The sequence below is a fragment of the Podarcis gaigeae genome, assembly GCF_964106915.1.
Source record: "Podarcis gaigeae genome assembly, chromosome: 2".
Lineage (NCBI taxonomy): Eukaryota > Metazoa > Chordata > Lepidosauria > Squamata > Lacertidae > Podarcis > Podarcis gaigeae.
The window spans coordinates 125,401,370-125,429,024 of NC_139679.1; the positions used below are offsets into that span (position 1 = coordinate 125,401,370).

The 27,655-nt window shown below is 49.8% G+C and overlaps 3 protein-coding genes, 2 long non-coding RNA genes and 1 pseudogene across 6 annotated transcripts in view; 3 read left to right on the forward strand and 3 right to left on the reverse strand.

Annotated features, from left to right (window-relative positions):
- Window positions 1-3,627, reverse strand: part of LOC310837499 (uncharacterized protein) — a 152,836-nt gene extending 149,209 nt beyond the window's left edge. Inside the window, exon 1 of the mRNA XM_083724172.1 lies at window positions 3,430-3,627. The gene's annotated coding sequence lies outside the window, so the exon portion shown is untranslated. The remainder of the gene's footprint in view (window positions 1-3,429) is intronic.
- Window positions 1-15,018, forward strand: part of LOC310837825 (uncharacterized protein) — a 29,130-nt gene extending 14,112 nt beyond the window's left edge. The window contains exon 3 of the mRNA XM_083724982.1: window positions 12,778-15,018. The gene's annotated coding sequence lies outside the window, so the exon portion shown is untranslated. The remainder of the gene's footprint in view (window positions 1-12,777) is intronic.
- The window catches only part of LOC310838314, a 113,285-nt gene extending 92,228 nt beyond the window's left edge, over window positions 1-21,057 (forward strand). The window contains exon 2 of the long non-coding RNA XR_014560919.1: window positions 20,755-21,057. This is a non-coding gene — a long non-coding RNA (uncharacterized lncRNA). The remainder of the gene's footprint in view (window positions 1-20,754) is intronic.
- LOC310837618 (uncharacterized protein) overlaps window positions 1-27,655 on the forward strand; it is a 100,801-nt gene that overhangs the window by 39,386 nt on the left and 33,760 nt on the right. The gene's annotated exons all lie outside the window — the stretch shown is intronic.
- LOC310837875 (H-2 class II histocompatibility antigen, E-S beta chain-like) lies at window positions 968-26,413 on the reverse strand (annotated as a pseudogene). The gene is made up of 6 exons (XR_014568670.1): window positions 25,890-26,413; window positions 24,209-24,478; window positions 20,047-20,328; window positions 19,827-19,937; window positions 18,889-18,912; window positions 968-1,286 (listed from the first exon to the last, which is right to left on the reverse strand). The product of XR_014568670.1 is annotated as an H-2 class II histocompatibility antigen, E-S beta chain-like (transcript).
- LOC310838125 lies at window positions 13,555-18,860 on the reverse strand. The gene is made up of 3 exons (XR_014560701.1): window positions 18,674-18,860; window positions 18,041-18,089; window positions 13,555-15,169 (listed from the first exon to the last, which is right to left on the reverse strand). It is a non-coding gene; the product is annotated as an uncharacterized lncRNA (long non-coding RNA).

Here is a 27,655-nt window from a genome sequence, read left to right on the forward strand (position 1 = left end):
GACAGCTCTCCGTATTGAAACCCTTCTTCTATAGCTTTTCCATGGGTTGACCGTAAAACCCTTCTTCGCCGTTTTCATGGGTAGACCAGTTTTCTGAACCCTAGGTCAAACGGCTGCCGCTTCAGCCAATCAGCGTTACCGAACAGCGCCCCTTGTGGCAGCTACACAGGTACTGCAGGCTAATGCGCACCCTTCTCTATACTTTGACAGCTCTCGATACAAAGTTTCCAGGTTTAATTGACCGTGACTAATCCTATCAAAATGTATTAAGTTGCTTCCGGAAGTGAAAGTGTCTTTGAACTCTTTTTGACAGTTTTCGTTATAAATGCACTATAAATCAGCCGTATGTCGGATTTGCACCGGACCACTTTTATTTTACTTCATATGACAAGGACTATCAAAGGGGGGTGGCTTGATACTGGTCAGCCATAATCCCTAAAGCGTGTGAGCACGTACTCTGCAGCCCTTCCCAGTTGGCATGGCAACCCTGATAGCCATCTTGATGGGCTCAGACAGAAGACCATCAAGGACACAAGGGACTGCCTACACGAGTGGCTTCAACACAGACTATAACAAAAGAACAGTGACCGGATTCCCCCTCAGGGGACAGGAAACTGCGACTACCTTTTGTCTTCTGAAAATGACTCATGGGGAGGGAGAGAAGGGAACCAGCCAGGTGTCATGATACTCACGTTACCTGCGCACCCCCTCCCCTGACCCCTCCTGTTTATAATGTAGTCATTATGTAGTTATGATGTATTTCTAGGGGTGTAATTTAGGGGATTAGGAACTAATAAAAGTTGGGATCTTTCTTTGTTTGGGGCTTCCATTTTGCTTCGCCTAGTAGCGGGTGCCTGTCGCGACAGTATCTAAATAAAGGCCAAGCCTACAGGCTGCTGAATTGCTCCAAGTCGTCCTGGTTGGTGTCTTTATTTTTATCCAAGGGAGCCCCCGGATTTTCCGGTAACAGGGACAGCTCAGGCTCCTCCAGGGAGATTCAAGGCACAAATTCTCTAGCAGAGAGGTGCAAAGAAGGAATCAGGTTGCCATAACTTGCAATCAACAAGCGGAAAGGGAAACAGAAAAGGAAACTTTCCCCAAAGGACAAGCAAGCAACAGAGGTGGGGGAGGGGTGGACACTGTTGTTCTTGATCTGTGACTCCTTCCATCCACCTTCCAAGGAGGTTTCCACCCTCTGAGCATGGACAGAGGGCAACTGGCAGGAAGAATAGAGCTTCTCCACATCCCAGGATCCTGATGGAGCAGCGAAGTCTAACTGATAAGTCCTGCAGGCAGAGGAGAGAGAGACAAGCCCATCACTGTGGGGTGAGGAACGGGGAGAAAGGGGCAGAAGAATCCTTGGGAAGATTTGGGGGACACTCCATAGGGCGGCCATCAGATATTGTGAACTTCAATTCCTATTGCTGCCAGTTATGGGCCTGGCAGGGGGGGGCTCTGAGGAGGGAAGGAGGCAGAGGGAGGGAGACTTGGCTGGCTTTGGCAGTGGAGAAGAGGAGCTTCAGAAGAGACGAAGGAGATCTGTCTAGATCAGAAATGGGGAACCATGGACCCTGGAGCAAATGTGGCCCCCAAGCCAAACGCCAGCCCTGGTCTCCTCACTCAGCCTCTGCTAAGGAACTTTGCTTGACTGCCTCCCAGGTGGGACATTCCCCTGGAGACCCCCTTCCAGGACATGATATTGGAGTGTGTGCATCAGGGGAAGGATTGATCCATAGAAAGCCCCTACCCTCTGTTCCAAAGGGTCTGTGGCGGAAAAACAAGCCATTCTAAAAGCAAGCCATGGTGGGGGCTCACCAAGCAGCCAAGAGAAGGGGGTTTGGGGGGGAGGAAGATGGAAGAGCAGAGAGGAAAATTACCTGCAGGCTGAGGATCAGCTTGCTCTGGGAGAGAGAGAAAAGGATAGAAAGATTCAGTCAGCACCAGATATCCCCTGAAATAGCTTCTCTGGGAACACACCCCCACCCCACCATCAAGATCAAGATAACACAGTCCAGGCACAGCTAGGAACTTTTTTCTCTTGTTCTATGCTATGGACTATGAGGGGCGAATTAATAAAATAAAAACTTTAAAATAAGGAATTAAATGTTTTGTAGTAAGTAATTGTATGTTTTGCAGTAAGCTGCAAAATATTTGTGTCCTTTTGAGTTGAGGAGGTTTAGGTCTTCATCTACAGGTTTAAACCTCAGACCATCTCCATAAGAGCTGAGGCTCCTTTTGAGGCACCAGGAGGGACCTCCTAGGAGTGGAGAAGGAACAGAACCTTCTCCAGACCTGCTGCCTAAGAAGAGGAGGGGAGCTTGGAGCCCAGTCCAGCCCCACACCCAACCCTCCCTCTCCCCCTGGCACCCCACCCTCACCTTTCTTGTTCTTCAGGTAAAGGGCGAGTCCAGTGGCCCCAAAGACCAGCCCCAGCACAATCCCCGTCCACATCTTGCTCCTGGCAGAGTCCGACTGTGGCTCTGAAGGAAGAAAAAGCCGAGAGTGAGGAAAGGCAGGCCTGGGATCAGCCCCCTGAGGGGGGAGCAACCCATCCAGCCCCCCAGCAATGCCCCCCACTCCCTTGGGCAGGAGATGGGTCAGGGCTGGCAAGGCGTCCTACCCCATTTCACCGTGACAGGGCCTTCGAAGCTGGCGTGCTCCACCTGGCAGGTGTAGACGTCTCCACGTTCTGGCTTTGTCTCCAGCATCACCTCAATATGGAAGGTCCAGTCCCCGTTCCGGATGAGGTCCGTGGTCCACACTTTGGGCTCCTCCTTCCCGTTCCTGAACCACTTGATCTCGATCCCCGCAGGGAAGAAGGGGTTCACGGTGCAAATCAGCAGAGTGTTGTGTGGTGAAGATTCAACGTTGTCTGTGGGGGTGATCTTCACCTGGGGCTGGACTGTGGGAGGGAGGCAAGGGAGATGTGGGAGGAAGGTCAGAGATTTAGGGAGGGAGGGACCCAGAGGCTTCAAGGGAGGGAGGAGAGGGGAAGGAGGGGAAGTTTTCTTTCTTTTTTTCTTTCTCTTTCTTTCTTTCTTTTTTAGTGACGCGGCAGCTAAAAAAGCCAATGCTGCATCAATAGGAGTATAGCATCTAGATCAAGGGAAGTAATAGTGCCACTGTATTCTGCTCTGGTCAGACCTCACCTGGAGTACTGTGTCCAGTTCTGGGCACCACAGTTCAAGAAGGACACTGACAAACTGGAACGTGTCCAGAGGAGGGCAACCAAAATGGTCAAAGGCCTGGAAACGATGCCTTTGAGGAACGGCTAAGGGAGCTGGGCATGTTTAGCCTGGAAAAGAGGAGGTTAAGGGGTGATATGATAGCCATGTTCAAATATATAAAAGGATGTCACATAGAGGAGGGAGAAAGGTTGTTTTCTGCTGCTCTAGAGAAGCGGACACGGAAAGAAGATTCCACCTAAACATTAGGAAGAACTTCCTGACAGTAAGAGCTGTTTGACAGTGGAATTTGCTGCCAAGGAGTGTGGTGGAGTCTCCTTCTTTGGAGGTCTTTAAGCAGAGGCTTGACAACCATATGTTAGGAGTGCTCTGATGGTGTTTCCTGCTTGGCAGGGGGTTGGACTCGATGGCCCTTGTGGTCTATTCCAACTCTATGATTCTATGATGGCTGTTAATAACCTTTCCACTAGGGCGGCGTGGGAGATTGTGAACCGGCACTATCAGTATAGATGGTTGTCCTTTTCCCTTCGCTAATCTCACAAGCCCTTATGAGGGCAATTAATACTGCCACCTGGGCGCAGTATGGGGGTTTATTGGATTAGCTTCTAGCACCTCAAAGTCGGAGACTACAGCATATCCCATCTTTCTTTCCCCGTTTATCACCTTGGAACTCCTGTCTGTGTAAAATCTAAGATCAGGGTTTTCCAGAGGGAGGTGGTCTAAATCCTCTCGGGGTTTCTCCACTTGTTGGACTATCTTTGCACAGTTTTGGCGGGGTGCGCCATCCTCTGGGAGAGGTAATAGGGTTGCCGGATTGAGGGAGTTGACTCTTTTAATGGTAACGTTGAATGTGGTTAGGAGGAGGGCTTCGTACCGGTTTAAACGTGGATTTGAGAAGTGGTGGCAGCCTCTCAGAGTTAGAAGGGTGGAGACAGCATGAGGAACATGGATGGTGATCTCGTGTCCCAACACTGTCTCTTGGGCCTTTTGAAGAAGGAGTGCAGTGGCAGCAATGGCTCTCAGACAACTCACTGCCCCCTTTGCCGTATTATCAAGTTGTAGGCTGTAATAGGCTACAGGCCTCTCCTGATTCCGGAAGGGCTGGGTAAGGACTCCTGAGGCTACCCCCATTTGCTCATGAATAAACAGATTGAAGGGAATACGATAATCTGGGAGGCCTAAGGCGGGGGCTGATCATAATTCCCTCCTAAGTCGTTCAAAGGATTGATATGCTTCCCAGACTAATTCGTTAGGATGATCTGGCCGTGTCATAGCGGAGGGGGCTTGGTTATCTCACTGTAGCCAGCAATCCATGCCCTGCCATGCCAAGGAAGCCCCACAATTGTCTTTTGGTCTTGGGGAGTGGAATCTTGGTGACCGCTTCTATTCTGTCTGTTGCTAGGCTCTGGGTGCCTACCCCCAGGATATGTCCGAGATATTTCACTTCCTGCTTGCAGTATTGTAACTTATTGGGGGATACTTTGTGCCCTGTGTATGCTGGCTCAATGAGGAGATGTTTAGTGTCTGCTTTACACGCCTCCTCACTGGTAGAACATATTAAAATATCATCTACATAAAGCAGATACTTGGACCCAGCAGGTAGGTGTACATCTTGTAAATCTTGGTGCAGTATTGTGGAAAATATGGTGGGCGATTCTGTGTACCCTTGGGGTAGTCTTGTCCAGGTTAATTGACTTGGTCCCCAGGTGAAGGCGAAGAGGAATTGGCTTTCAGGGACTAGAGGGATACTGAAGAACGCAGAACATAGATCAGCAGCACTGTACCATGTGGTTCCTGCTGGGATGGCATTTAGAAGGGAATTTGGGTTGCCCACCACTGGGTGGCATGGAATTACAAACTTATTTACGAGCCTTAGGTCCTGGTACAAAACGGTAACAAACTGGGGTTCCCTCCCCCATGGTTTTTTTATGGGGAGTACTGGGGTGTTGCAGGGTGATGCACAAGGAACTAGAATTCCCTTTTCGAGGAAATCTTCAATCACGGGCGTCAGTCCTTCTATGGCTTCGTTTGGTAGGGGATATTGTTTAGTGCAAGGGAAAGGAACGTCTGCCCTATAGGTGATCTTAACCAGAGTAGCAGATTTAAAAAGTTCCACCGAGGTGGACTCTGTACCCCATAGCCAAGGAGGCATTTCCTCTTCTAGCTCAGGGGAGAGATCTGGAAATTGGCGTTCCAGTTTAGCATCCTGCACTATTCCTTGGAAGGTGGGGGTGGACTCTTCAGGCATGTATAGGTAGATGCATTCCCCCGAGCACTTTATTGTGACGTTTAATTTGCAAAGTAAGTCTCTGCCAAGGAGGTTTACTGGGCTGCTGGTTAAGAGGAAGGTGGACACGTGTGGGGTATCCCGTCCAGCCCCATGACCTTCCTGGTCTCCGATCCAGGTTCCAGGTGGCTATTTGCTAGGGTTGAATATGTGGCTCCTGTATCCAGTAGACATTCGTAGGGATGCCCATCAATCTCAATCGTGCAAGTAGTGTCTTCAGGTGATAGCGCAAGGACGGGGCAGATGGCTTGGGTTTGGTCGGGATCCCCTGTTACTTGTCAATAAGACTCTCCCCCTCCCATCATTATATCAAGGGGAGGAGATGACGTATCCGACGAATGCATAGTTGAGGCGGAGGCTGTACCGGCGGGCCAGGATTCCCTGCACAGGTCTTCCAACTTCTGTTTGGACAATAGTCTATGGCCTGGGATCGATTTCCAGTATGTTAACACAAATGCAAGGGGAGAGTCAGGGTCCCTCTTGGATTTGGATGGCTTCCATGAAGTCTTCCTCCCAGAGGGAGCCCGCTTGTGTTTGGACGCTTGGGTAGCCATTTCCTGAATTCACGTGTGTCTGGGATAGAGAGGGAAAAGAAAAAGGGTTCTTGTTATCCTATATAGGGGTTTTCTCTTATTCTCTTATCTTCCGTTAGCTAGCTAGTCTCACAGGGTTTCTCCCGAGTCCTGAGCTATCTGATTTCCTCCCCAGACCTTTGGCACTCGTCTTCCCCTTTTCCTATGCCTGGGGTGTTTTTCCCACTCTGCCCAGTCCTGCCCAGTTCCTCCCAGGCTATCCCGCCTGGCAACCTCTTACCTATTGTTGCAAACTTGAGAAAAGGGACCTTACTGGATGCCCGTGCAGTGCGGTGCCAGCTCACGCAACCCCTGGATAGAGTTTTCAAACCAGAATACCACCTTTGCAATCTTATCTCCGAAGGGGGGAACCGTAGCAGGAACCCCCCCACCCCAATCATTCTGTTTGTATAAACTACACACTCACACACTACATACGCCACATTTCTGTTATAAATTCATAGAAAATCAACCATACATCGGATTTGCACTGTTCCATTTTTATTTTACTCCATATGACAAGAACTAACAAAGGGGGGTGACTTAGTCCTGGTCAGCCATAATCCCTTCACTGTCTCAGCACATAAACAGGAGCCCTGCCCATGCCAACCCTGATGATCCCAGACAGAAGACAATCAAGATCACAAAGAACTTGCATATGGGAGTGGATTCGACATGGACTGAAACAAAGGACACTGATCAGATCTTCCCTCAGGGGGCAGGAAACTGCAAACTGCCCTTTGTCTCCTGAAGTGACTCAGGCGGAGGGGGGAAGGGAGGAACCAGCCAGGTGACAAGACATTCGGGTTACCACCAACTCCTCCCTCAACTCCTCCTTTCTGTAATGTATGCATGATGTTTCTGGGGGTGGGCTAGACCTAGAGGAGGGGAATTTCAAAAGTTTTTATAAGACCTTGCACACTATTCTTCTGGGTCTTTCCTCTCTCCTGCAAGTGAGGGGAATACCCTGTTGCAACAGTTCAATAAAGACCAAGCCTACAGGCTGCTGTTTTGCTCCAAGTTATCCTGGTTGGTGTCTTTGTTTTGTCCAAGGGAGCCCTCGGATTTTTCCTGTAACAGGGCTTAAAGGCAAAATTGCAAATGGTAGCCTCTTTATGTTCCAACAACAACGTTTGCAAGCTGTGAGATTGTGACAGCCTCTGCATTTTGCATTCTGCTTCAAAGAGGGAGGAGGCAATTTTATCCCAGCACTCTGCCCCCCCCCCCTATAGTGGGAATTCTCTGCATCTTGTTTTTCTGAAGGAAAAAATGCTTCAAAAAAGGACCAATCAAATAGGGTGTAAGAATGGGCACAGCCAGGGGGTGGGGGGTGGACTGCTGCCCCCAATCAATAAAAATCAATTAAAATACAAAGCAAACTGAGGTTCTGACCCCAAACAAAAGGCCTCCCCTCCAAAAAAAACACAATCATGGCTACGCCCACGGTTGCAGGTTATCTGTACATGAGCTTCCAGTCCCATAACTGGATTTGCACATTGGCCTGCACACTTCCTCCCTGATGTGCTAGATTTCTCCTTGCAGGCAGTGCCAATGTAATTTGGGTGTCCATGCAGCTCCTGCCTGAGGCTGGGAAGGAGGCCTTGTAGCAGGAGACCCCCCCCCCCTTCATTGCTCCGTAATGGACAAGCACCACACATCCCACCATCCCGACCCTGGAGATGCCCCTTTTAGAGGGACATCCCCTATAAGCCTTCCGTAAATAAGGAAGCGCTTCCCTGACAGCTCCTCATTGAAAACCCCGTAATTTTCTCATATATTTTCCCGTAACACTCCGCATCGCCCTATCTTTATTACGGGTAGACCGGCCGCCTGAACTCTAGGTCAATCGGCGGCCGCCTCAACCAATCAGTGTTATCGAACAGCGCCCCTTGCGGCGGCCACGCTGGTACTGCAGGCTGCAGGCGCTCTTTCCCCTTACAGTACCTTTTGACAGCTCTCAATACAAAGTTTCCGAGTTCAATTGACCGTGACTGATTTAATCAAAATGTTGCAAGCTGCTTCCGGAAGGCGAAAGTGCTTTGAACTTCAGGGACAGTATTCTTTATAAATTCACCATAAATCAGCCGTACCTTGGATTCTCACCGGACCACTTTTATTCTACTGCATATTACAAGGACTATCAAAGGGGGGTGGCCTGATACTGGGCAGCCATAATCCCTTGACCGAGCAGTCATGTACTCTGCAGCCCTTCCCAGTTGACGTGACTACCTTGATAACCATCATGATGGGCTCAGACAGAAGGCTATCAGGGACACAATAACCTGCATGTTTTAGTGTATTCCGCACGGACTTTCACAAAGGACTCTGACCGGATTCCCCTCAGGGGGCAGGAAAACTTCGCCCTTCTCTTTGTTCTTGAAAATGACTCATGTGGGGAGGGGAGAGGAGGCTCCGGCCAGGTGTCAGGACACTCGGATTACCTGTGCAGGGGCGCCGACTTATAAAAAATATTGGGGGGGCCCATACCGGAGTCCTGCCCCGGGAAGTTTTCTAAATTTTAGATGAAAATTAGTGAGTTTTAAAGTTTTTAAAAAGTATTTTAGAGTCATATGATCAACATTAGAACCCCGAAAACTCGCCTCTCTATAACTCCACACTCCGGGAAACTCGACAAGCCTGAAACACTTTTTGGCTTTGAAGAAAGAAACAAAACATAAACACGCACGGTATTTTCGTAAAAAGCTAATTTAATTTACAGTAACAATTATGCTTATAGACTATTACAGAGCAGTGAATATATAGCTCTGAAAAGACTGAAATGATATTTAAATAAATCCTAAACTATCATTAAAAGAATAAAACATAAAATATTGCTGTCGCACAGTAATAGCACTTTGATTAATAAGTAAAATAGCTAATTTAAGCTTACTTTGAATAAGGCTGAGGGTTCATTAAATAAAAATAATATCTCAAAGTTAATGCTTTAATACAGTTAATAAAGTTAATACAGTATGCCTAATACTGTATGTAAATACTGTAATACTGTATGTAAATAACGAGCTTTAATTGGGTCTTACACCCTAAAAATATTTAAGTATTTGAAAATAACTAATACAGTATTATAGTAATATAGAAATACAGTACTAAACTAGTACTAATATTTCGAAACTGAAAATTTAACATTCTGTATGTATTTAATTCTCTATTTTATAAAGATTTTTAATATCTGACAGTGAGTTTGGAATAGCCCAATGCAAAAATCCTGAGGATCCATGTGGATCCGTGCTTTGTAACCACGTTTTTGCACCACTGTGACCCTAGGCAACAGTGGGTGCGTGATTTTTTTGGTGCAAGATGTAGCCATGGACATGCTATGTGATCTGATGGTGAATTTGGGGTGACCCAATGCAAAAATCCTGAGGATCCATGTGGATCCGTGCTTTGTAACCACGTTTTTGCACCATTGTGGCCCCAGGCCACAGTGGGTGCGTGAGAGGAGGAGGTGGTGGGCTGGAGCCTGCACGCAGTGTGACTAGGAAAGAATTAGAAGGAAGGACTTGATCCCTTCCTTAACCCTCTGCTTGCCAGGAGGGCAGGGCATTCCCTGCTCTTTGTTGAGTTTGAGCAAATGCAGCAACAGAAGGGGGTGGGCAGTAAGACCCAGAGGCAGAATGCAGGAAAGCAGCAGCTTCCGCCTTCCCTCTGCGGACCGCCCGATCTTATTTTTGCCTGATTTTTGCCTATTTTTGCTCCGGCGAGTCAGCTCCAGGGACCACACATTCGCTCAATAACATGCACAGACATTTCCCCTTACTTTTTAGGAGAAAAAATCTGCATGTTATAGAGCGAAATTTACGGTAATAATTTTCTTAAATTATTGGGGGGCAGAGCCCCCCAAACGAATTTTTGAGGGGGCTTGGGCCCCCTCAGGCCCCATGGAGTCGGCGCCTATGTACCTGTGTAGCCCCTTCTCGACTCCTCCTAATTTTAATGTAATCATGATGTAAATATGATGTAATTCTGAGGGTGTAGCTTAGGGCAGTGTTTCCCAACCTTGTGCCTCCAGCTGTTTTTGGACTACAATTCCCATCATCCCTTGCCACTGGTCTTGCTAGTCAGGGATGATGGGAGTTGTAGTTCAAAAACAGCTGGAGGCACAAGGTTGGGAAACACTGGCTTAGGGGATTAGTAACTAATAAAAGTTAGGGTCTCCCTTTGTTCGGGGCTTCCATCTTGCTTCACCTCGTGGGCGGTGGGAGTCCTGTCACGACAGTCTTTTCCTTGAATAAAGACCGAGCCTACTGGCTGCTGCTTTGCTCTGAATTGCTCTGGTCGGTGTCTTCATTTGTCCAAGAGAGCCCTCGGATTTTCCGGTAACAGCCTCTTGGAGGAAGAAACAGACCAAGAGGAGGGGGGCAAGGGGGTCCCTGGACAGAAGGGGCAGGATCCAGGCAGCCTGCTCCCTGGTGACAGAAGCAGGACTTCTGGGCCCATAGCACATGTCTCCCTCACCCACTTCTCCCTCCTTCTGCCCCCTTGTTTCTGGCAGCAGAAAGGCGCTGGGGGGAAGTTTCGTTTCCCCCCACATGGAGGCCTGGAGCACAGCTCAGCATTCAGGGAAATGAAAGAGGGAAGCTGGCCACGATCCAGGAGACGGAGGTCAACAGGGAGCACAGCAAAACCTCCTCACAGAGAAGTAGCTTCCAGCCCCCCCCCCCCACAGCACAGCAGCAATGGCTTAAGCACAGCAGCAATTGCTTAAGAGGAATTGCAGTTTTAGGGAAGGACCCCCTTGGGAATGGCTGAGCTGAATGGAATGGGGCTGGCAAGCCCCATAGCACCCTCTGCTAGAGGAATAGGGGCTCCTTGGCTCAAGGTGGGGGGAGATTTCCTTGGAGAGCAGCCCCCTCCCTCTTGCGTCAGGAGAGCAATGTGGGTCATCTCTTCCCAAGGCAGGAGGGAGGAGGAAGACGGGAGAACGGGCAGAGACCCCTCCAAGTCCTCAAGGCTATGGGGCACAACCCACAGGAGAGGGTGGGGGTGTTTCAGGTCAGCCAAGGCCAGGATGTGGCCCAGTCAGGCTGGCCAGGCCTTCTTCATGAGTCGGCTGTGGGGCAGAGACAGGTCTCTTCAACCTCTCCAGACCCCAGACCCCCTTTCAACCCAAACATGCATTTCTCCATCTTTATATCTGTGAGGCTTCAGGGCTCCTGTTTCAGCCCACATGGGATCAGGCTGCGACCCACCAGTGGAAGACCAGGGGCATAGAACATGTGCTAACACCCCCAGGGAAGGAGTCACTGCTTTCGGGGGTCTTGATCTGCTGTTTTCCCTCCTCTCCCCATTCTGCCCCTTGCAGAAATGCCTCCTTCCAGAAATGAATGCAAGTCGAAAGAGTCGTCTTTCAGCTCTTCCTCCCCCTGGCAAGAGGCTCCAGGAGGGACATGACCCCCCAGAGAGGGGTTTGGGAGAGGCGTCCCTTCTGGGGCCAAGGCTTGTGCAGGGACATCACAGGGACTGGCAGACAAGGCCCAGCCTGCTGTGCAATATTATACCTTGCAGTTGTCAGTTTCTTTAGAAGGGAGAATGGGGTCTGTTTTGCAGATTCTCTTTCAGCAAAAGAGCAAACATTCTCCTGGATCTCAAGGCAGAAGCAAAGGAGAACCTTCAGCAAAGTATTGTGTGGGGAGGGGGGTCAGGGGAGCTGCCAGGGCAAGGCTGTGGGCCAGGAGGCCAGGGCCCCCCTCAGCAGAAAGAGCCGCAGGTCCTGTGAATGTGAAAAGGCCCATTTGCCTTGAAATGGGACCATTTGAAGAAGGAGAGTCTGCCAAGGGCACGTGGTCCCAAGAGCCTCAGATCATCAAAGGGCCTCTCCCAAATTTCATCCCTGGTATCTGGGACGAGGCCTGCTCCTGGAAGGACCAAGTAGGGGGCTCTGAAGCCTTTCTCCTCCTCAAAGACTCATGGAGTTGTAGAGACCTCAGGGGTCATCTAGTCCAACCCCTACAATCCCTCTCCTCCGCAGACCAACCCTGCCTGCAGTTGGTGATGCCTGGGTCTTTTCCCCTCTGAGGAAATCCCTTCTCGTTTGCAGATTTTGTAGTGTTTGCTCCCTGTCTTAATGTGAGCTTGATGGTCCTGCTTCCTCCTCTGCCATCACATTGTGAACCGCCCTGAAAGCTACAGTTGAAGTATAGAAATTTAATAAATAAATGAATACATGTAAATATGGGCCCCTGGGAGTGTTTGCCCCTCCTTTCTCTCCTTTGGAACTCCCTGCCTAATGAAACCAAGAGGCGCCTTCTTCATTGTTCTCTTTTTGGCACCTGAGGAAAACATTCTTCCTCAGACAAGTTGACCCAGATGTTGAGGAAGCTGAGGTGGTTTTAATCTGGTTTTGTGTGTGTGTGTGTTTGTGCTTTAAAGCACTGTGGCAATTTTCCTCTTGGTTTATCGTTTTGTAAAGCACTTTGAGGTGTTGCTTTCCCCCCAATGAACTGATGTATAAATTTTATGAAGTGAAATAAATTAAACTACCCAGAGTGTTTCCCCCTCACCAGCCTCCTGTGATTCTTGGCAGGCTGAGGGGGTTTATTATCTGCCCCCTCCCACTAGCAAAAAGTGGTTTAAAAATGGTGTCTGGTCTGTTGCTCTGCTGGCTGACGCTGCCTCCTAGGCTCATCAAGGGGTGCAAAGGGGGCTAATGGAGGTTGTGTCAATCCCTCAGGAGAACTGTGGGGGATAAAGTCAGGACCCACCATGGGGGGCACAGGGTCTCCTTCCTCCTTGCTTCCCAACCCCCCAAATGCCGGGGTTTGGGGCCAAGGAGTGGGGCTGGGGGGGGGGTTGTGGAGGTGCCATTACTTCAGGGGGTCATGAGGTGTGGCAGGTGGGGGTTTCATCTGGACATCCATTGTGTTTCCCTCCGAGTCCTGAGGGGATACTAGAAATTCCCTCAGACCTTGGTCAACCTTGAGATTTCCTGTCAGTTTTCCCCAGAAACAACAAATGGGACAGAGGGGTCTCTTAGGGAATCCTGGAGAGTTTCTGTGGACAAGAGGGCAGACATTTTTCCCCCTCACAACACGCAGGGACATTTGTGAGGAACCTGGGCAGAGACAAGGGAGCCTCCCTCCGCCTGAGGTGTTTCCCGCTCTTTTCTCCTGAGGGAGCCCAAACATGAGGAGAAAATGGCTTCCCTGTGGAGATTGGCATCCTTCCCTCCTCAGGGCCTGAAAGGTCAAGGAAGGGATGCCCAGGGGGGCAACGGACTCCATGTTCCCTCCTCCAAGGGGCCCAATGTCAGATAAATGGAGGAACAGAAAATTCCCTCAGGAGTTTGAGTCACAGGAGGATTCAAAAGATGTTTTTTCCCTCCCCCTGAAGTTTGTGGAAACACTGGAGAAGGCATTTGGCTCTCCTGAATAGCTAGTTTGAAATCAAATTCATAATGAATCACCTCAGGAGACCACACAGTGTGTGGAGGGTTTTCCCAGGGAAAAATGGCTCCCAAATCAGTTCCCCTTTGATGGCTGACACACAGACTGGATTGAAACAGACGTTTCTTTCTTGTATTAGGATGTTTGTGTGGTAAACCACCTTGGGGTGTTAAATTGGTTACATTAAAAGGCCTTAAAGAAGTCAATAACCCAAAGGTGGAGAAGTGCTAGAGGTATGATTGAAGGTCACCTTCTTTCAGGTGAAGTTGTGTGGAAATGGGCAGATCAACCCTTTTTCTTACACCCAGGATTGTCAAGTGTGGTGCTACTTGAATGTTGACATCTAAATGAAATAAACTAGTTGAAGGACCACAGAGGGAAGCTGAAGAAAATCTTCAATGGTGCAACTCAGAGGAAATATTTTCAAGGCTGTGAAATCTGCTTCTGCCTTGACGTGGGTTGGGTGAGGATCCCAGTCAGAGGGTGTAGGGATCAGATGGGATTACCATGAGGAATTATAAAATATACATCAAGCCATCGTGTCCACGATGAAAGCATTGTGTTGACTGGGTTTAAATCCCATAAGATTCTACATTCATGCCCCTTTCATGCCCTTTTGATTCTACTGCCCATTTCTCTCTCCTCACATGTCACGTACACAGCAGTACACAGCAGTTGCTTCGCCAGGCAGGCATCCTGTGCCATAAAAGATAATGGGCAAGTTACTTTGACGTAGTTTCTTATATATAATCTTAAAATGTTAATCTTGGAGCCAGGAAACAGATCTCACATGAAGGGGATAGTGATCTGGTCTTTCTGGCCATCCTTCTTATCATGTTTATTTCTTACCTCTGGGGTTGCCAGATGCTCCCCTTTGTAGTTCTCAACTTATTTACCCCAAAATATTTGCATGCTAATTAGTGATGTAGTGTAACTTTTTCCCCACGTGGGGTTTGATGAAATGCACAGAGGAAATATGATTGGTTCTTATGAGCACTGTGTAAAAGATTATTTTGCTAATAAAATGGCCTGGTGAGGGGTGTGGTTTACGCACTTTTCTCTGAGAGCTTCGTGTCTTGTTTTTTAATCAGGGTCCAGTCCTTCCTTTGGCCACAGAACGCAACAAGAGGGCTGATCCTTAAGGTCACAAAAGAGCAGGATTATTTACAGAGAAATTAACAAACTACTCTCCCTGAGGAGATAAAGTCAGCAGGGTGAGGGTCGGGAGCAGGGACTCTCTCCAAAAACGGGACTCATCCTCCGTGTCACAGGACTGTGGGGAGAAGCTTTAAATAAATATATTTGGCCATTCACCATTTTATGGAATTGTAGAATTGGAGGGGACCCCAAGGTCATCTAGCCCAACCTCCTGCAATGAGGAATCTCAAGGATCAGGGTCCCCATCAGGGCTTGAAGGACCAGTCCTGGCAGTCTGACAAGATTCATGGCTGTTTTCAGGGACAGCTCAGGCTCCTCCAGGGAGATTCAAGGCACAAATTCTCTAGCAGAGAGGTGCAAAGAAGGAATCAGGTTGCCATAACTTGCAATCAACAAGCGGAAAGGGAAACAGAAAAGGAAACTTTCCCCAAAGGACAAGCAAGCAACAGAGGTGGGGGAGGGGTGGACACTGTCGTTCTTGATCTGTGATTCCTTCCATCCACCTTCCAAGGAGGTTTCCACCCTCTGAGCATGGACAGAGGGCAACTGGCAGGAAGAAAAGAGCTTCTCCATGTTACTGGAAAATCCGAGGGCTCCCTTGGACAAACAAGACACTAACCAGAGCAATTTAGAAGCAAATCAGCAGCCTGTAGGCTTGGTCTTTATTGAAGAAAGACTGTTGCGACAAGACTCCCACCGCCCACAAGGTGAAGCAAGATGGAAGCCCAGAACAAAAGAAGACCCCAACTTTTATTATAAGCTACACCCCTAGAAATACATCATATTTACATCATGACTATATTAAGAACAGGAGGAGTCAGGGGAGGGATTGCACAGGTAATCAGAGTATCCTGACACCTAGCGGGAGCCCCCCTCCATTCCTCCCCATGAGTCATTTTCAGAAAACAAAGGGAAAGGCGCAGTTTCCTGCCCCCTGAGGGGAATCCGGACACGGCCCCTTTGTCATAGTCCGTGTTGAATACACAAATGTATGCAGTTCGTTGTGTCTTTGATAGTCTTTCGTCTGAGCCCATCAAGATGACTACCAAGGTTGCTATGTCAACTGGGAAGGGCTGCAGAGTAGGTGCCTGCTCGGTCAAGGGATTATGGCTGACTGGTATCAGGCCACCCCCCTTTGACAGTCCTTGTAATGTGAAGCAGAATAAAAGTGGTCCGGTGAAAATCCGATATATGACTGATTTATGGTGAATTTATGAAGAATACTGTCATTGAAGTTCAAAGCACTTTCGCCTTCCGGAAGCGGTTTGCAACATTTTGATTAAATCAGTCACGGTCAATTGAACTCGGAAACTTTGTATTAAAAGACTGTCAAAGACAGAGAAGCGAGTGCCTGCTGCCTGCAGTACCTGCGTGGCCGCCACAAGAGGCGCTGTTCGGTAACGCTGATTGGCTGAAATGGCAGCCGATTGACCCGGAGTTCAGGCGGCCGGTCTACCCATAATAAAGATAGGACGGGGTGGAGCGTTGCAGGAAAATACATGAAAATAAAAGGGTTCTACGCGGAGCTAGCGCTTCCTTATTTACGGAAGGCTTTCATTGGGGGGGTGATGCCCCTCTAGAAGGGGCATCTCCAGGCTCGGGAGGTGGGAGGTGTTTGTGTGGTGCTTGTGCATTACGATGTAATGAAGGGGGGGTCTCCTGCTACAGTTCCCCCCTTCGGAGATAAGATTGCGAAGGTGGATACCGTGCAATCCTTTTCTCCGCACAAGCTAGTAAAAGTCTGACGTGCCGTACCTAGGATCCGGTTTGTGCGGGGCTCCTAGGGGTCCCATCTCGATGAAAGTCGAAGGGGCTCCTGGTGGGATCATCCTATGAGAGGCAGGCGTGCGGGAGTGAAGAGACGGAACGCAGTAGTCGCACGTTTGTCAGCAAAGCGGGAAGCAATAGATAGCGCAGAAGAAGAAAGCGATGCAGATGGCTACGGTGATCAGAATCAGAAGGCCATTTCCCAAGAGCTGTTTTATCCATGTGGTGCCTGGTAGCCAGCTCCAAAGTTGAGTATCGGATAGACCTTTGTGTTGAATATCTCTAAGGTCGTCGGTCAGTTTGTGGATATTGTTGAGATGACCTGTAATGTTCAAGGTCTGATCAGAGACGTACGTGCAGCACTTGGTTCCTACGAGTGCACAAACCCCTCCGGTCGACGCCAGAACGTAATCTAAAGCAAGGCGGTTCTGTATCGCCGTCTGTCTGACCAAGGTAGCAGGTGCCTCGGGCCCATATGTAGCCGCTGTGACCACACACCCAAAACAATCCCTGTAGGCAGGAGTCTATGCGGCCCGTGAGAAAGGTACGGAAAAAGCACTGGGAAACGGGGGAGGGGTCCCAAGAATCAGGCAAATTCATCACTTGTTTCCAGGCTGACAACAGATCTGGATGGGTAGAGGGGGTGCCCTGTCACCACACAGTGATTCTACCGGTCAGGGTGATATCAATGATGTACTTACAGGTACTTTCTCCAATCATCCTGTCGTTGCCGCTGAACTTCTGACAGAGGTCACCTTTTGTAGGTCCAGTTAGGTAAATGTACTGGTGAGTTAAATTTACAGCCATCAGGTTCCAGGACTGTACGTCGGCAGAGAGGTGTTGTTGTAAGGTGAGGGGTACTCCAAGGAATGGAATGCCGCTGTGGAGGTGAGCAGGAGCGTTGGCACAGATCCAGCAGTCGCTAGTGGTAGCTTGTTTTGCGATTTCGGAGACCAGTTTCACGTAGGTGTTAGAATGCCAGGTGGATAATAGGTCGTTATAGGTAGGAGTTTGAGATATGGACAGTTCCCCCCTTTGTCGAGGTGCAGTGCCTGCGGGGTGGAGGGGGTCTTGTCGATGTAGGTAGGAGAGGTTTGCAGCTACACCTCCACATCTTTGAGGTCCGGAGGTATCCCACTCCGTGGGTGGGGTGGTGGAGTGATACCAGCCCTCAAGGTACGCTCTGCCATCCCAGGTGGAGGCAAGGCCCATGTCCCAGATGCAGCAGTACCTTTGGAGGCAAAGTCCTTGGAGGGTGGTGGGGCGAGGTATGGTGTCCGCTCGTTGGCAATAAAATCCATGGATCAGGCAGTCGGTTGGGTGATTTTGGTCAGTGTAAACTGATTCCCCACCGCCATTGTCTAGAATTGTCCAGTTCAGCAATTGTTGGGGTACACCGTCAGAGAATAGTGTATAGGAACCATTTATACAACGGGCCCGGTTCCAGGGACCATCTCTGCTGAGTATAAGTTTGCCGAGTGGGGTGTAGTTCGGAGAACGGACAAACAGTTCCCAAGTTTGGTGTGTGGTTAGGGTAGGCAGTATGGAACGGCGAAGGAGAACACAGGTTTCTGGTACGCAAAAGTCAAATTCCCCAAGGCGGTCTGGCGTTCCTCTTTTCACCATTATTACATTATTTCATGTAATGAAGGGGGGGGGGTCTCCTGCTACATCCACATCCCCGGATCCTGATGGAGCAGCGAAGTCTAACTGATGAGTCCTGCATGCAGTGAAAAGAGAGACAAGCCCATCACTGTGGGGGGAGGAACGGGGAGAAAGGGGCAGAAGGAATCCCTGGCAAGACTGGGGGGACACTCCATAGAGCGGCCATCAGAGATTGTGAACTACAATTCCCATTGCCACCAGTTACGGGCCTGGCAGGGGGGGCTCTGAGGAGGGAAGGAGGCAGAGGGAGGGAGACTTGGCTGGCTTTGGCAGTGGAGAAGAGGAGCTTCAGAAGAGACCAAGGAGATCTGTCTAGATCAGAAATGGGGAACCACGGACCCTGGACCAAATGTGGCCCCCAGGCCTCTCTTTCTGGCCCTCATGGCTCTCTCCAGACACTCCTCCTGTCCCTGCTTTGAACCCTCCAGGAGTGATTCCACCTCCCTTGAACTCTGAAGATGCCCCTTGCTTGCCTGGACCAAGAACAGAGAGGGGCAGAAAGTAATCCACTCAGCAATACGAAAATTGAGGGGATGCAGCCTTTGGGGCGAAAGAGGACCCCCCCCCGGAATAGATGCCCTGCAATGGGCAGAAGAGCTTTGTTCCCCAAGGGCCAAACACCAGCCCTGGTCTCCTCACTTGGCCTTGAACTTTGCTTGACTGTCTCCCAGGTGGGACATTCCCCTGGAGACCCCCTTCCAGGACATGATATTGGAGTGTGTGCATCAGGGGATGGATTGATCCATGGAAAGCCCCTCCCCTCTGTTCTACAGCCATGGGGGGGCACAGCAAGCAGCCAGGAGAAGGGGGTTGGGGGAGGAGGGGGAGGATGGAAGAGCAGAGAGGAAAGTTACTTGCAGGCTGAGGAACAGCTTGCCCTGGGAGAGAAAAAAAAGAATAGAAAGATTCAGTCAGCACCAGATGTCCCCTGAAATAGCTTCTCTGGGAAACCCCCCCCCCCAAGATCGAGATGACACACTCCAGGCACAGCTAGGAACTTCCCCCCCCCCCTCGTTCTGTCCTATGGACTTTGAGGGGTGAAAGAAAAGTCTTTGTAGGAAATAAATATTTCCTTCCCAATACAGAAAGGACCCTGGGGGAAAAACTCGCCAACTAATCTCTTTCCCATTACCCAATGCCCCCACCCCACACACCCTCCCATATTCCTTAGGCTGCCTCTTTTGGGGCTCTGCATTGCCCAGTTGCTGATTTGGGGATTTATTTCAGACCCAAGGGAGATGAATTCCGCCTCCTGACTGTAAGTGTCTCAAAGGCCCTTCGCTCAGCAGGGAGAGAGAACCTTTGAATAGTAATAATAATAATAATAATAATAATAATAATAATAATAATAATAATAATTTATTATTTATACCCCGCCCATCTGGCTGGGCTTCCCCAGCCACTCTGGGCAGCTTCCAACAAAATATTAAAATACAGTAATGCATCAAACATTAAAAGCTTCCCTAAACAGGGCTGCCTTCAGATGAAAAGTGCTGGGACCAGGAAGCTGCAAAACCTCTGTGTCCTTGCTCTGCTCAAAGGCTTCAGAGCCAGAGATGCTTTTGAATTTCTCCCTCCTATGTTGGAGGTTTAGGTCTTAATCTACAGCTTTAAACCTCAGACCATCTCCATAAGAGCTGAGGCTCCATTTGAGACACCAAGAGGGACCTCCTAGGAGTGGAGAAGGAACAGAACCCTCTCCAGACCCGCTGCCTAAGAAGAGGAGGGGAGCCTGGAGCCCAATCCAGCCCCACACCCAACCCTCCCTCTCCCCCTGACACCCCACCCTCACCTTTCTTCTTCTTCAGGTAAAGGCCGAGTCCAGTGGCCCCAAAGACCAGCCCCAGCACAATCCCCACAATCCCTGTCCACATCTTGCTCCTGGCAGAGTCCGACTGTGGCTCTGAAGGAAGAAAAAGCCCTGAGTGAGGAAAGGCAGGCCCTGAGGGGGGAGCAACCCATCTAGCCCCCCAGGAATGCCCCCCCCCACTCCCAGTAGGAAGGCGTCCTACCCCATTTCACCGTGACGGGGCCTTCGAAGCTGGCGTGCTCCACCTGGCAGGTGTAGACGTCTCCACGTTCTGGCTTTGTCTCCAGCATCACCTCAATATGGAAGGTCCAGTCCCCGTTCCGGATGAGGTCCGTGGTCCACACTTTGGGCTCCTCCTTCCCGTTCCTGAACCACTTGATCTGGATCCCCGCAGGGAAGAAGCGGTTGGCGGTGCAAATCAGCAGAGTGTTGTGTGGTGAAGATTCAACGTTGTCTGTGGGGGTGATCTTCACCTGGGGCTGGACTGTGGGAGGGAGGCAAGGGAGATGTGGCAGGAAGGTCAGAGATTTGGGCAGGGAGGGACCTGGAGGCTTCAAGGGAGGGAGGAGAGGCCACAGTTAACAGGGGAGGGGGCTAGCCAGGGTGAAGCCTCTAGAGGGGCGCAACTGAGGCTCCCAGCTTGCAGGGGGGCCCTTTCTCACCGCAGCCACCCCCCTGGCTCTAGAGTCTAAAAGCATCTGCTGAGCACCGGGGTGATACTAATCTGCAAGGGGAAGCAGGAAAACCTAGAAAAGTATCTCCCATTCTCCCATGTTTTTGGAACTGAGTGCTGTTACGGAAGGTAGCCGTAACAGTGCGAAAGAGAAATCCTGGAGAAGGTTGCTCTCCAAGCAAAGTTGAAATGGGAAAGTTTTCTTTTTCTTTCTTTCTTCTTTTGCTTCCCTTAAAGTCTCAGAGATGAATTAGAAGTGGTGACGAGATCAGAACATCCCCTCCTGCCCTTTTGGGAACAGAAGAAGCACTTAGGAGTATTGCTTGCCTGTGTGTTCATTTTGTGTGTGTGTGTGTGTGTTTGGATCTCTAGAAGACTACATACATGTTTACACCACGTGAACACACAGAGAGGGCACTGCTGCCTACAATCAGCTACGAAAACTGAGTCCTCTTTATACTGAAAATAAAATACCTGCAATGAATGATATGTGATGCTGACATATGAAGCGCTTTGTACTTATCCCTTCCTGTAATTTGGGAGGAAAACGTTGCCAATCCACTTTAAATTCTTTAATTGCAATGGTTCAGCAGCCAGCAATTTTTAAAGAAAACTTGTGGAGTATTTATTCTTTTATTTTATTCTTTAGAGCCTTAAAGTTTAATTTAAATCAAGGAGTAGATCTAGAGACGGTTTGGGACGCGAGTAAAGCCGTTATAAGAGGTTTCTTTTTAAAGGAAAGTTGTGGAGTATTTATTCTTTTATTTTATTCTTTAGAGCCTTAAACTGCCTTTACCACTCAGAAGTCCCATTGAATTCAATGGAGCTTACTCGGAGATAACTGTGTAAAGATTTTGCAGTCTTATACTGCAATCTTAAGCATTTTTACTCAGAAGTATACCACTGAGTTCAGTAGGACTTACTCTCTGGTATAATAATAATAATAATAATAATAATAATAATAATAATAATAATAATTTTTTATTTATACCCCGCCCTCCCCAGCCAAGGCGGGGCTCAGAGCGGCTTACAAGCAATAATAAAAACAAGTTGAATGATTACAACTTAAAAACAAAATTAAAATACAACATTAAAATATTGAAACATTAAAATATTAAAATGCAGCCTCATCACAGGAGGAGAAAGGAAAAAGAAAAAAAGAGGGGGGAGGGAATCAAATTGGCTAAAAGCCAAAGGCCAGGCGGAACAGCTCTGTCTTATAGGCCCTGCGGAAAGAAATCAGATCCTGCAGGGCCCTAGTCTCATGAGGCAGAGCATTCCACCAGGCCGGGGCCAGAGTTGAAAAGGCCCTGGCTCTGGTTGAGGCTAATCTGACTTCCTTAGGGCCTGGGATCTCTAGGGTGTTGCTATTTATGGACCTTGAGGCTCTCCGGGAGAGGCGGTCCTGTAGGTACGAGGGTCCTAGGCCGTGAAGGGCTTTAAAGGTCAAAAGCAGCACCTTAAATCTGACCCTGTACTCTACTGGGAGCCAGTGCAGCTTGAAAAGCACTGGGTGAATATGCTCCCATGGCAGAGACCCCGTGACAAAACTGGGTCTTTGCCTGAGTGACAGAAAGCCTAGTTTAGCCCACCCACCCCCCGGGACAGTCAGTCTATCCTACGCTCCCACCCCCAACTTCCCACTCCCACCTGTGTGATCTCTGATGCCCCCCATCTACCCAAAGTCAGCCCAGTTTCCCCAGTGTCAGGCTGCGTATTCCGCAAACTGGGGGTTCCTGGGATGCCCCTCCCCTTCCTAGGACACTTTCCATCCTTCTGTCTCATTTCCCAGTCCTGGGAATCTCAGGAGTTTGTCCTTCCTTTTTTCCTAGCAAACAGGATGATCTTCAGAATTCACTGCACAGTATCCTTAACTTACAGTACAATGGTCTCCTCAGTGTTTCCCAAACTTGGGTTTTTGGTCTATAATTCCCATCCTCCCTGACCACTGGTCCTGCTCACTAGGGATGATGGGAATTGCACAAAAACAGCTGAGGTTCTTGTGCCTTTTAGAGCTGAGTGGAAGGCAGAAATTCAACAGGTTAAGCCCTTTTCTCCTGTGGAAATGGAATTATTGGGAAAGCTTCACCTGTCAGACATCTGGGTGTGTGTGTGTGTGTGTGTGTGTGAGAGAGAGAGAGAGAGAGAGAGAGAGAGAGAGAGAGAGAGAGAGAATGAATGAGAATATCACCAATTTATTTTGGGGCCCTTCACTCCAACTGAAAAACAGCACAGCAATTTGTGTGTGATATAGAGCAGATGTTATGCAAACCCACAACCCCCCCCCCCAAGTCATTATAGTAATTTTCCTTTCAATATACTTTTTATTTAGGGATGATCCCTGGAGAATGGGGGGGGGGAGCTGGAGGGGAGCCTGGTGGCTGAAAACAGTAATGAGTGGGTGGGAAGGAAATGGACCATGTTTATAATAATAATAATTTAATCCTGAATGTATGTGATTTTGAGGTTAATTTCTAACCCCCCCCCCCAATTTAAACACCCCAATTCCCTGGGAAACCTGGACATATCGTAGCCCTACATGAATCCTTGTCAAGTGTGCAAGAAACGACATGCTAAGGTGTCACAATTATTAACTGAGTGATGTCCAAATAACAACATATTGTACTTTTAAAATGTTCAGGGTTTCTGCTTGAAATGTGCTCTCTTCTCCCCCTGAAAGGCTGCCTATTCCCCCCTTGCAGCCCCCCACTCTAATGGAGTCCAGCGTTGGACTGTGTCCTGGGTTCAAATCCCCCCTGGGCCTTGAGTCTCCTGGGTGTCCCTGGCCAGCCCCTCCCCTCAGCCTGGCCTCCCTCACACGGTCGTTGTGGGGGTGGAATGAGGAGAGGGGGAACCATGGACAGCACAGGCAGTAAATAAAGTTTAGGGAAGTTTTTAATGTTTGATGTTCTATTGTGCTTTTAATTCTGTTGGGAGCTGCCCAGAGTGGCTGGGGTATGATTAATAATAATAATAATAATAACAATTCATTACTTCTATTATTGTTGTTGTTTTATTATTTATATTATTATTATTATTATTATTATTATTATTATTATTATTATTATTATTACTGCAATTTTGTGTTGCAAGCTGCCCTGAGACCTAAAGGTATAGAGCGGGATGCGAATTTAATTAATAATAAATAAATAAAGTAAGAGAGACACCCTCCAGATTGCAATATGCGAAATAGTTTGTGATGCTTCCAGGGACACAGAAACCCTGCCAGGAGTGGGGCGTCAGGAGAGGCCCCTTTATCTCTCTGAAAAGCGGGAGGGGAGGGGGCCGGGGGGGGGAAGTCCCGGGTCCACCCTGTTATGTACTGATGTTCTCACCCTAGGCCAGCAGGGGGATACTGTAGATAGTTATGCAAATGAAGGATCGAAAAGTGACATTCAGTGATTGGATAGTTTGTATGCAAATGAAGGATCGAAAAGTGACGTTCAGTGATTGGATAGTTTTAGAAAGTTGCAACAGTTACAAACTGTTCTGGAGCTCTATATAAGCAGGCTGACTGAGCTCCTCAGTTAAGTTTTTGTTCCAGCTTACAAATAAAGAGCTGCTTTGGAAGAATCGCTGTGTCGTCTGATATGTTCGCCCACAACTTAACACACCCCACACTCCCCCTCATTTTGGGTTCTTCCGGGGGGCCCATTTCCCATGACGCCCCCCTCCCCCATTCCGGACTCACCGCGCCGGGACTGGGAGAAGGGATCGAAGATCCCGTAGTTGTACCGGCAGAAGGAATCCCCGGCGGCCATCTGGCTCCGCAGGAAGTCCTTGTCCTGGTTCCATGCCTTGGCTTGGGACTCCGCCAGTTCAGCCACCGCCACGAACTTCCCTCGGTCGCTGTCGAAGTACATGAGCTCCTGCCGGTCGAAGAAGTGCCTTTGTAGGTAGCGGATCCGCTGCGTCCCGTTGAATAAGTGGCACTCGGCCTTCCCCTGGTACAGGAAATGCTCTGCGGGGGGAGGGAGGGGGGAGAATTAAAATTGGAGGGTGGAGACTTCCGGTTTCCAGTCGCCTTGAGGGCGCAGTTCTCACTATAGCAGAGTTGCCCCCACCCGACAGGAGACAGGTGGTCTGTCTCTCTCCCATTCTCTCTCTCTCTCTCTCTCTCTCTCTCTCTCTCTCTCTCGTCACGTGATCCCATGGCAGGGGGGGGAGGAGGGCACCACAGACTGAGCTGGGAGACCCCCCCCCCTCACCTCCTCCCAAAGGAAAGGGGGAAATCAGAAGGAAGGCCCTTGTGGAGAGGGAGCCACAACCTCCAAGACCCTGGACCCCATGGGCGTAGCCACGATTAAGGGAGGGGGGAGAGAACCGAGCTATCTGCTTTTGTTTGTTTGTTTGGGGGGGCAGCTGCTCCCTGCCCCCCGATGGCTCCGCCCATGCTTCTCCCAGTTTTTTTTTTAAAAGTAAACCTCCCTCCCCCCTTTGATTGCATTGCTCTCCGGCTGGAAGAGGAAATGTTGGGGGGTGGGAGAGAGACCAGGAAAAGGGCAAGATGCCGAGGAGGGTGGGAGACGCTTCTCCGCTCTGAAGGGGGCTTCACTCCAAAAAAAACACCCTCCTCTCGAGGAGACCCGCTCCCCTCGCGGGAGAGCCGGTTTCACTTTCGCTTTCCCTCCCAGAGCGCAGGAAGCAACGCCTGTCTACGCAGGAGCCCATTTCAGCACCCAGAGGACCCCAAGGCAGGGAGGGTTGGCGGGGGGGGGGTGGCTGAGAGAGGGGACCTGCCGCGAGGGGGGGCGAGTTCAGGATCCCCGGAGCAAGGACCAATTTGCCCCAGTTTCGCTGCTGCTTTCATGGGCGTAGCCAAGGGGAACAGGGAGGGGCAACTGCCCCATCAATAAAAACCAAAAATACATAGCAAACTGAGGTTCTGCCCCTCCCTAACAAAAATCCTGACTACACACTTGCCTGGGTTTCTTACTATTGAGAAAGAGCAGATGAAAGGTACATTTATGCCTTATGTGTAGTCCTTTATAGACTTAATAATTGGTTATGGACTAATAATGATGAGGTTCATTTTGAGAGGCAGGTGAAGAAGAGCTCAGGGCCAAATTCAGCTGCGCTCCCCCCTCCCCGCCCCCCAAAGGTCCCCTAGGGCTGCCTGCCATCAGCTGTCCTGCAGGAAGACTATTTAAGGTGTGAATATTGTGGTTTTATTAAAATTCAATTGACTGTTATTTGTAAGCTGCTGGGGTAGGATTTTAATCCTGAAAGGTGGGATATAATTAATAGCAATAAATAAATGCTCTCTTCTTCCCAGTTCCCAGTCCAAGAAGCCTGAGCTGCTCTTTTTCAGTGGGGGGGGGAGTGTTTCCCCTTCCCTCCTGCCCCTTTGCCCCCCGTGTCTCTTGGCTCACCTGGAGGCGCCTCCACGCCCAGCCCCTCCGAAGCGGAGACCACCAGCGCCCCCATGCCCAGCAGGAGCCCCCCCCCAATGCCAAAGGCGCAGCGCCGGAGCCCCCCATCCTTCTCTCTTCTTCGCCCCCCGAAGACTCCCCAATGGGACTTTCTCCGCTCAGCCCCAGTGAAAACTCCTGCCCAGGCCCCGCCCACTCCACCTCCCCGCCCCGCGAGCGTCCAATCCGCCTCCGAGCCCAGGCAGCGTCATCGGTCGCCAGGCAGGGAACTCCTGGAAAGAGCATTATCAGGGCTCTCTCGGCTCTCGCTCGACCTGCAAGTTCCTCTTCGCCTTCTCGGCTGCTTCTGATCTCTCCATTGTTGCTGCGTCGCGTGTGAATCAAGATCTTCCCCAGAAAACCTTTGCGGGGATACAAAGCTTAACATGAATCTGTCAGTTCCATTCAAAAGTTTACTAAGGCAGCAAAAAAGGAAATTTCACACTCGGGCTTCGAAACAGCGAGATGCGCTTTTCTTCTGCTGCGTTTTAAGCCGCTAAACCTTCGTTCCTTCAATGTATGCAGAAAGAGGAAGGAAGCTTCAAGGGGGGAAATAACTGTCTCCTGAGGGAGGGGGCTCCCCCTCTTCGCCCCCAGCCTGCATCCCGAGGAGACCTGGCAGCCCCCCAGTAAGAAGACCCCTCCCCCCCAATAAAAGCCCCCTCCAGCCCCCAGCTCCCCTGTGCAAGAAACATCCCTGGTGTCTGAGGAGCCCCATGAAGAAACACACGGGGGGGGAGACAGAGAGGAGGCCCCGCAGCCCCTTCCCTGGAGGAGACCCCTCCCCTTTTGGGGAGATCCAGCCTCCCCCCCCCCCCAATATTAGCTGCCCTTTCCCTGCTGCTGTTTTCGCTCGGTCTCCGGCTGAGGCTCCTGCCTGGGGATGGTCCCCGTCTCTGGAGGGGCTGCCTGAGCTTCTCCCTCCTGCCCAGGGATCTTATGAAGCGTCGGAGAAAGGGATCCCTGAAAATCAGCTGCCCCCCCCCGTCTTCCTTCCTGGCAGCTTCATCCTCTCCCTCAAACCCCCAGAAGTCCCAGGCTAGATTCTGTTTCCAACGCTGCTGCTGCGTTGTCTCAAGTCCAGCCATGAGGAAGGAGAAGAGGAAATACAATTTACATCAAAATCTATTAATTTATCTTGGCGACTTCCCATTGTGGCGTCAGAAATTATTATTGATCCTGTTTTTATATAAAATAACCAGCTATATTCACTTCTGTATAATTATGCTTGCTTAAATGTCTCTGCTTCTCTGCTGGAGAATATATCAAGTGTTATGCTAAAGAAAGCTAGTTGGCAGTCCATCAATCTGGTCTTTTGAAGTTGAATCTCTTCCTTTGTCTATTTGGTAAAGGTAAAGGGATCCCTGACCATTAGGTCCAGTCGTGGCCAACTCTAGGATTGTGGCGCTCATCTCGCTTTACTGGCTGAGGGAGGCGGCATACAGCTTCCGGTCATGTGGCCAGCATGAATAAGCCGCTTCTGGCGAACCAGAGCAGCACACGGAAACGCCGTTTACATTCCCGCGGGAAGGTACCTATTTATCTACTTGCACTTTGACGTGCTTTCAAACTGCTAGATTGGCAGGAGCAGGGACCGAGCAACGGGAGCTCACCCCGTCGCGGGGATTCGAACCGCCGACCTTCTGATCGGCGAGTCCTAGGCTCTGACCCACAGCGCCACCCGCGTCCCCTGTTTATTTGTTAGGGACTCGTTAGCTACCTCTTAT